Source organism: Schistocerca americana, chromosome 2 (assembly GCF_021461395.2).
Source record: "Schistocerca americana isolate TAMUIC-IGC-003095 chromosome 2, iqSchAmer2.1, whole genome shotgun sequence".
NCBI lineage: Eukaryota > Metazoa > Arthropoda > Insecta > Orthoptera > Acrididae > Schistocerca > Schistocerca americana.
The window spans coordinates 236,234,622-236,244,137 of NC_060120.1; positions in this window are offsets into that span (position 1 = coordinate 236,234,622).

The window sequence follows — 9,516 nt, forward strand, 5'->3', positions numbered from 1 at the left end:
TGTTTCTTAAAACCCACCTACTCTCTCCTCAGTTGTGCTTCCACAGAATCCTTAATGCAGTATAAAATTATCCTCGAAAGTACCTTAATACTGATAATAGGTAATGCACCACCAGTTCTTGCAATTAGTAACATCTCCTTTTTGGGTATTTTCATGATTATACCTCATTTCCAATTTGTTGGCGGATTCTCCTCTCTCCGTATCTTATACAATTTAATACCAAAATCATGAACTGAGTAGTTTTTCCTTCTTGTTTTAAATATTATATTAATGGGCCCTACAAAGGACCAGATATATATAGAGAACGAAATTCAAATAAAAATTTCGTTGAATCTATGAAAAAATAAGTTGAACAAATCGGTGAAAGTTATTGTGAATTGAAGAAATGAAACCACTAACTAGTGAAGAACATTCTAACAAAAAAAATTAAGAAAGTTTGTCATCATGATTGTTTGACTGGAAAATACATAAATCCAATATGTAATAATTAAAATCTAGAACTAAAAAATCCTAGTGTGTATCAATTTAATTACATACTTTATCAGGGTAAGATATTCGGTTGTTTCTAAGATAACTTGGTTACTATGGAAAAGAAATAGAAGTAACTCAAATAATGAAAATAAGTATATTAGTTTCAGTAAAAGAATAGAAAATTATTGATATGTTTAGATTTATGCCTTTGACACTCTTCATTCAAATTTTAAAAAGTATCAAATGGTAATATGAGAATTTTTTTCCAGAATGACAAATAGATTTTGTTAACTAAAAAAGGAATTCATTCTGATGATTACATGAACAATCGGGAACAATTTGAAGAACAACACTTCTATCAAATGAAGACTTTTACGATAAATTAAGTGAATTTGATGTAAGTGAAGAAGATTATACATGTGCACCTTTAAATGGGATAAGTTAAATATAAGAAATGTTGGTGAATATTATGATTTTTGTCTTAAAACCGATGTTTTATTATTAACTAATACTTTTAAAAATTCTAGAGAAACCTGGAGAAAAACTTATGATTTAGATTCACCTTGGTATTGCATAGTACCAATTTTTTCTTTTGATGCTAAGTTAAAAATAACTAAACAACCAACTCATTTATACACAATCATGATATGATTTTAATCACTGAAAGATGAATAGGAGGTGGTGTGTGGGCTGCATCAAACTAGTCTTTCGACTGAAGACCACGATTGTAACGTATACCATTGTTGTAATTGATACAACAAGCAAAACAATTTATAAGTAACTTGTTATGTAAACCAAATATCAAATTACTTAGCATATTTGGATGCAAATAATTTCTGTGGTTATACTGTGAGTCATAATTACATATGGTGGATTTATATTGGATGAACCCAAAAATTTTGATTCTAAAAAAGTAAAAGAAATATCAGGCACTTCTTGAATTGGTTATATTGTAGAAGTAGATTCAGAATATTCAGAAAATGGGTTAGATAAAGATTCTCCGCTTGGCCACAAAAATACAATTGTAAGGAACAATTGAAAATATTATTAACTACTGTAGATAATGAATGTAATTATATTGTTCATAATATAAAGCTCAAAATTATCTGTCTCTAAGAATGAAAACAAAAATATTCACAACAAAATTTTAAAAAATCTGTGTGGTTAAAAAGAATATAGTTTTAAGTACAGAAATTAGCATAAAAGCGAGCAATGATTTTGAAAATAGTTCTACAAAAAATACAGGAAACTGAGTAGATATGAAATTAGTCTCAGATGCTGAAAAAATAATACATTAATAGCTAAACCAGATTTTAAAAATTTTAAATATATATAATATAAATTTAGTTGTTAGCCATAAACATAAAATTAAAATTTTGTTTATTAAATCTATTTATATTCGAATGACTGAGGGCACTGTGTCCAGTGCCATCGGAACAGAAACCCATGTTTTTCTGATTTCTGGTCACATTCTCTAGGTGTCCTCACGCCATACAATCTAAAAGAATACCAAACGACTGTAGTAGACCGTTTTAATCAGACTTTTGTATTAGGAAAAGTATAATGAACATACATGGTTTTAAATAAAATAACTTAATTTAAAATTGTCTAAAGCGACAGAATGGCGGATGATAGCTTTATATATAAAAGGGTTTAAAGTCAGTTTTATTTTGGGTGTTTTTTTGGAAGTAACCACCTCATATTGGGGTGAACACCTTGGCCACTTTACCTGACGACCAGCGTCGCCACTTTTCCCGATCAAATGCAATGTTGGCATTAGTGATCCATAGAAGAAAACATCAAACAGAAATAAGTAAGAAGGAACTTCATTTGAAGGCCAAAAGACATTGTTTAAACACTGATATTGTAAAAACTTACAATTCTCCATGTAAGTGTGGTAACAAGAATTATATAAATGACTTATCTTACATCAGATGACCCAAAAACAAAAACGTTTTTTCTAAAAAATAACGGAATGAACTTCCTCTGTCAATCTTACTGATATTAATCGCGATGTACAATACCTACACTAGAACCAGAGTGACCACTTCTCGGTAGGCAGCAGCGCTATTAAGGGAAAAAACATGCGATGGCTGCTTTATCCGTTCTGACCTCCTTACCACACTTCCCCCACCGATTTTACTATTAATTGAAAACCTACATAAATTAGTATGTTATATTAATTAATAACAAAAACTGTAGTATGAGACATGATCATAAATATTTCCTAAACGTTTTGATTGTTATCTTTCCTTTACTCATTTCATAGTACAACAACAGCCTTAATATCATTGCATATTGTTGTTGTTGTTGTGGTCTTCAGTCCAGAGACTGGTCTGATGCAGCTCTCCATGCTACTCGATCCTGTGCAAGCTTCATCTCCAAGTACCTACTGTAACCTACATCCTTCTGAATCTGCTTAATGTATTCATCTCTTTGTCTCCCCTTACAACTTTTCTCTCCATGCTGCCTTCCAACATTAAATTGGTGATCCCTTGATGCCTCAGAACATGTCCTGCCAACCGATCCCATCTTCTAGTCAATCGTGATCAACATATCTAATCTTCAGCATTCTTCTGTATCACAACATTTCGAAAGCTTCTATTCTTCTTTTGTCTATATTATTTATCATCCACGTTTCACTTCCATACATGGCTACACTCCATACAAATACTTTCAGAAAAGACCTCCTGACACTTAAATCTGTACTCCATGTTAATAAATTTCTGTTCTTCATAAACTCTTTCCTTGCCATTGCCAGTCTACATTTTATATCCTCTCTACTTCGACCATCATCATTTGTTTTGTTCTCCAAATAGCAAAACTCATCTACTACTTTATGTGTCTCATTTCTTAATCTACTTCTCTCAGCATCGCCTTATTTAATTCGACTACATTCCATTATCCTCGTCTGTGTTTGTTGATGTATATCTTATATGCTCCTTTCAAGACATTATCCATTCCTTTCAACTGCTCTTGCAAGTCCTTTGCTGTCACTGACAGAATTACAATGTCATCGACATGAATTTTTATTCCTATCCAGAATTTTTCTTTTGTTTCCTTTATTGCTTGCTCAATATACAGATTGAATAACATCGGGGACAGCCTACAACCCTATCTCACTCCCTTCCCAACCACTGCTTCCCTTTCATACCCCTCAACTCTTATTACTGCCATCTGCTTTCTGCACAAATTGTAAATAGTCTTTCGCTCCCTGTATTTTACCCCTGCCACCTTTAGAATTTGAAAGAGAGTATTCCAATCAACATTGTCAAAACCTTTCTCTAAGTCTACAAATACTAGAAACGCAGGTTTGCCTTTCCTTAATCTATTTCCTAAGATAAGTCATAGGGTCAGTATTGCCTCACGCGTTCTAACATTTCTATAGAATCCAAACTGATCATCCCCGAGGTCAGCTTCTGCCAGTTTTCTCATTCGTCTGTAAAGAACTGCTATTAGTATTTTGCAGCCGGGCCTTATTAAACTTATACAGTAGTTCGGTAATTTTCACACCTGTCAACGCTGCTTTCTTTGGGGTTGCAATTATTATATTCTTCATGAAGTCTGAGGGTATTTCACCTGTTTCATACATCTTGCTCACCAGATGGTAGAGTTTTGTCAAGGCTGTATCTCCCAAGGCTATCAGTAGTTCTAATGGAATGTTGTCTACCTCCGGGCCCTTGCTTCGACTTAGTCTTTCAGTGTTCTGTCAAACTCTTCACACAGTATCGTATCTCCTACTTAGTCTTCATCTATGTGCTCTTCCACTTCCCCAATATTTCCCTCGAGTACATCGTCGTTGTACAGACCCTCTATATATTCCTTCCGCCTTTCTGCTTTACCTTCTCTGCTTAGAACTGACAACTGGTTTTCCATCTGCCCTCTGATATCCATACAAGTGCTTCTCTTTTCTCCAAAGGTCTCGTTAATTTTCCTGTAGCCAGTATCTATCTTACCCCTAGTAATATATGCCTCTACATCCTTACATTTCTCCTGTGGCCCAGTCTAAGGCGCTGCAGTCATGGACTGTGCGGCTGGTCCCGACGGAGGTTCGAGTCCTCCCTGGGGCAAGTGTGTGTGTGTTTGTCCTTAGGATAATTTAGGTTAAGTAGTGTGAAGCTTAGGGACTGGTGACCTTAGCAGTTAAGTCCCATAAGATTTCACACACATTTGAACATTTCTTTCTCCTGCAGCCGTCCTGTCGCTCTCATTTTTGAGACGTTTGTATTCCTTTTTGCCTGCTTCATTCACTGCATTATTATATTTTCTCCTTTCATCAATTAAATTCAATATTTCTTCTTTTACCCAAGGATTTCTACTACCCCTCGTCTTTTTACCTTCTTCATCCTCTGCTGCCTTCTCTATTTCATCTATCAAAGCTACCCATTCTTCTTCTACTGTATTTCTTTCCCCCGTTCTTGTCAATCGTTTCCTAATACTCTCTCTGAAACTCTCTACAACCTCTGGTCCTTTCAGTTTATCCAGGTACCATCTCATCCCCAACAGATTGTGGTCAGAGTCCACATCTGCCCCCGGAAATCTCTTACAATTTAAAACCTGGATCCTGAATCTCTGTCTTACCATTATGTAATCTATCTGAAACCTTCCAGTGTCTCCAGGCCTCTTCCACGTATACAACCTGCTTTCATGATTCTTGAACCAAGTGTTAGCTGCGATTAAATTATGCATGTTACTTACTATAAACACGTCCCTATAATGTGCATTCACGAATCCATGTTACTTCCACTTGACGTTTATACCATAGTAGTTGGTCAGTGATAGTTGTGCACGCAGGTGAGTTGTCAGCATTGGTAGACGAATACTGAAATATTTCTCCCCTCTCTACCATTATCCCTGCAGTGGCCTCTCTACATACCACTCTGTCGCTGTCATAAGCGGCAAACTTTACTTAAGTCATGGCCGAATTCACCGAAGCCAGTTAAAATTAAATGAAACTAAATATTCTTGTTTCTTACTGAGCAAGAAAAATACACTTTTAAGAAGCTCTTAACGTTAGTTGTCGTTCTTGTATTCAGCTGTTAGTTGCTTGATGCAGTCGATGCATATTATTACAAAATACGGCTCAGAAGCGTGGGCCGTAGTTTGTAAATAAAGCTGCCTGCAGTTCTAAGGTTGGTTTGGACATAGGTCTTTACTCGGCATTATATTGTTGCAAGCAGTATCCTATGCCCTCTGAAATGACTTTCCAGTAAGTTATAAGCCTCGTAAGGGGACCTGCAGTTTAGCATAGACTCAGAACCAACGTGTCTAGCGGCATTTTCCACATTTAATAATCATTTCCAGAGGGGGAAATAAGTGATAAGTGACATAAAAAATACTGTGATCTTTTAAGTATTGATCACTAGACCTTTGATTTGTGTTCAAAAATGAAAATGTGTGTGAATTCTTAAGAGACCAAACTGCTGAGATCATCAGTCCCTAGACTAACACACTATTTAAACTAGCTTAAACTAATAACAACGCATACATCCACGTCCGAGGGAGGACTCGAACTTGCGGCAAGAGGGGCTGCGCAATCCGTGGATGCCACCTCACATCGTATGGCCACTCTGCGCGGGTTTGATTTGTTGGCTGATTCTTATCCACAGCCACCATGCCATACTACCATAACAAACATTTTATTTTATTAAAAACAAATCTTGCTGTGTCTCAGCAATAGACGCTGGTTGTACAGGAAACAGTGCTGATCGAGAAATAAAGAAAGAAAATGCGGTATTAGTCCAGGAGTACGTTATTTGTCAGTTACGTTATAAAAAATATATTTTTTTTAGTTGTGTCAAATACAGACGTGTTTGAACACGATGGCTCTTGAATGAAACAAATTGTTGATGGCGTACAGCAACCAGCCACAAATTGGTTTTAGGTTACTTTCTTCAAAAAGTACCGTTACTGGTTTAGAATTTTTCACAATTCATGATTAGACGGTTTTTTCATGCTTTCATCCAAACAAATGATACATTGGTATCCTGTGAATTGTCCTAGGGTAAACAATGATTCACAGTCACAAACATGTAACCAAAATGGTTGCACTATAGATTTGAGTTGGAATTCAACTTACGTGAAATGTCCATCACGCGCATTTGTTTTTGCAATTTTCGTGCAATGAAATACATTCTCAAGGATGTTTGAATGTTCACAACCACATTCTCGGTTTTCATTGTAAAAGCACTTTCGTTTGGCCACAAACCGCATTTTCACTGTGCGCCATATATTTTGATTTACAGTAAACAAAAACAAATACATAGTTTACGAAGTACATGAGTGTCAAAGACACTGCAATGCAACGATACAAAGATATGAAAGATAAAACATATTTTAGGGAAAGGAAACGTAAATTACTCTTGTCTTAGATTTAACAAGTATTTTACATTAAATCTAGGGTATTAAATGAGGACAGAAACGAAAAATATATGGGATTTCATGGATTATAGCATTACACACTTCTTTTATATAACGGTAGAGATATAAATGTTGGCAAGAAATGTTTGAAATCCTTATGTGCTATTTGAACTTTGATGTTGATAATACATCAAAATTTATTAGTATTTAGTGTCATAAATAGTATCGATTATTGCAGGTATATACTTGACCTGCAGATAGGTGGAGAAACATTATTTGTATTGCAGTATGGAAAATACTTTCTGGAAGTTCTTCATGAAACAAGTGTTCGTCAGTTCAGTCTGCTCATTAATGATGTTATCAGGGGAGGCGTTTTCGTGTGTGTGCATGTGTGTGTGTGTGTGTGTGTGTGTGTGTGTGTGTGTGTGTGTGTGTGTATTTCTGTTAATATCAGTTTCTCTACTAATAATAAATAACAGCGAAATGTATCCATGATGAAAATCTTTCCAAGGCCCCCTCCAGTAAATCAGCAAGATGCAAGCTCCCATGTGATTCACGTCCAAAACTCTACACTGGGAAGACAGGCAGAAGTTTTGAGATTAGATCCAAAGAACTTCTGCTTGCCTTAAGGCTTGGAAATTTAAACAAATCTACATTTGGAGCCCACACAGCAGAAGAAGACCATTCTGTGACAAACACTGAGGGCAACATTAAAATATTAATTTTAGCATAAAAAGGAGCCACTATGAATCTTTTAGAGGAAACATAAATGTACACACACAAAAACACTTCCCCTGATAATATGCTTAATGAGCAGACTAAATTGGCTAATACTCCTTTCCTTAAAAACTGGCAGAATGTACTTTCCATACTCCAATATAAGTAATGCTTGTACACCTATCTGCAGGTCAAGTAACTGATCTTATAATATTGTATGTACCTATAATACTGTCATTTATGGCTCTAAATACTAATAAATTTTAACATAATGCTATAATCAACGAAATCCAATGTATTTACCGTTTCTGTCTGCATTTAATGCCCTAGATTTAATGTAAAATACTTTTTCAGTCAAACACAACAGTAATTTACTCTTCCTTTCCCAAAAAATTACATATCTTTGTATCATTCCATTGCAGCATCTTTGACACTCATGGTTTTTGTAAACTCTGTATTTATTTGCGTATGCTGTAAACCAAAACATGTGGAGCACATTGAAAATTCGTTTTGTGACCAAATTAAAGTGTTTTTGCAATGAAAACCAACGTATGCGGTTGTGAAAGTGTAAACATCTTTGAGACTGTATTTCATTGCAAGAAAACTACAAAAACAAATGAGCCAGATGGACATTTCACGTAAGTTGCATTCCAACACAAAATTGTAGCCCAACTATTTTCGTTGCCGGTTTGGAACTGTGAATTATTGTTTATCCTAGTGCAAATCACAGGAAACCAATGTTTTTATGAAGGCATGAAAAACCGTCTGACGATAAATTGTGAAAAATTCGCAGCCACTAACCCTACTTTTTGAATAAAGTATCCTAAAACCAATTTGTGGCTTGTTGCTGTGCACCATCAACAAGTAATAATTATTTGTATTTACAGAAGTGAAGAATCTGTGTATCTGAGATCAACTTATTCGCGATAAAATGTCCGAATTATCAGTTTATTCGTATGATTACCTAGATAGAAATGTATTCAAATTATGCACATCCAGGGCCGTTAGTACTCAGCTAGGTGATTCGGCAGCGCGTCCAGTCTTGTGGATGGCCTCCGCTACTCTGAGGCGTGTCCTCGCTGGATAAACTGCACCGCAGCTCCACCCCCACCAATCGTTACCAACATCATACGATAGCGAGGAAACTTCAGCCGTCCGCTACTGCTTCTGTGCGCAGCATTCGTTTCTCCAGAGAGTGCTTGCTTCTGTACGTCGTTCTCGATTACGGTTTATCACCTCCGTACTCTCTCGGCACTTGCCATTCTCCTGGGTCTTCAACAAATGCCACTACCTTCGAAACTAGAAGGATGTACAAGGATCACTCCAAAAGAAATGCACACTATTTTTGTAAAAATACAGTTTTCATTCTGCATGTCTGAAAGTTTTACAGTGTGTAGGTACATACTTCCCGCTTGTTTTCAAACTTATTTCGACCTCTTCCCGTGAGTGGCGCCGTCACAGCATGTCTTCAAGATGGCTGCTACACTTGACGTTCGTCAGAAGCAACGTGCTGTCATAGAATTCCTGTGTTGTGAAAACGAGACAGTGGGAAACATCCACAAGAGGTTGAGAAAGGTGTATGGAGATGCTGTTGTCGATCGCAATACCGTTAGTCGGTGGGCAAGCAGGTTACGTGATGAAAGCGGGCACGGCAATATTGAGGATTGTCCTCGCAGTGGAAGGCCTCGTACTGCACACACTCTAGACAATGTGCTGAGAGTTAATGAATTGGTGACTGCTGACAGATGCATCATAGTGAACCGTTTGTCACGCTACATTGGGATAGGAGAAGGAACTGTTTGCAGAATACTGAAAGTGCTGGTGTTAAAAAAGGTTTGTGCCAGGTGGGTTCCCAAGATGTTGACAGTGGCTCACAAAGAAACAAGAAAAACGGTATGCAGCGAACTTTTGGAACAGTACGAGAATGGTGGAGATGAATTTCTTAGAATTGTGACAGGTGATTAAACA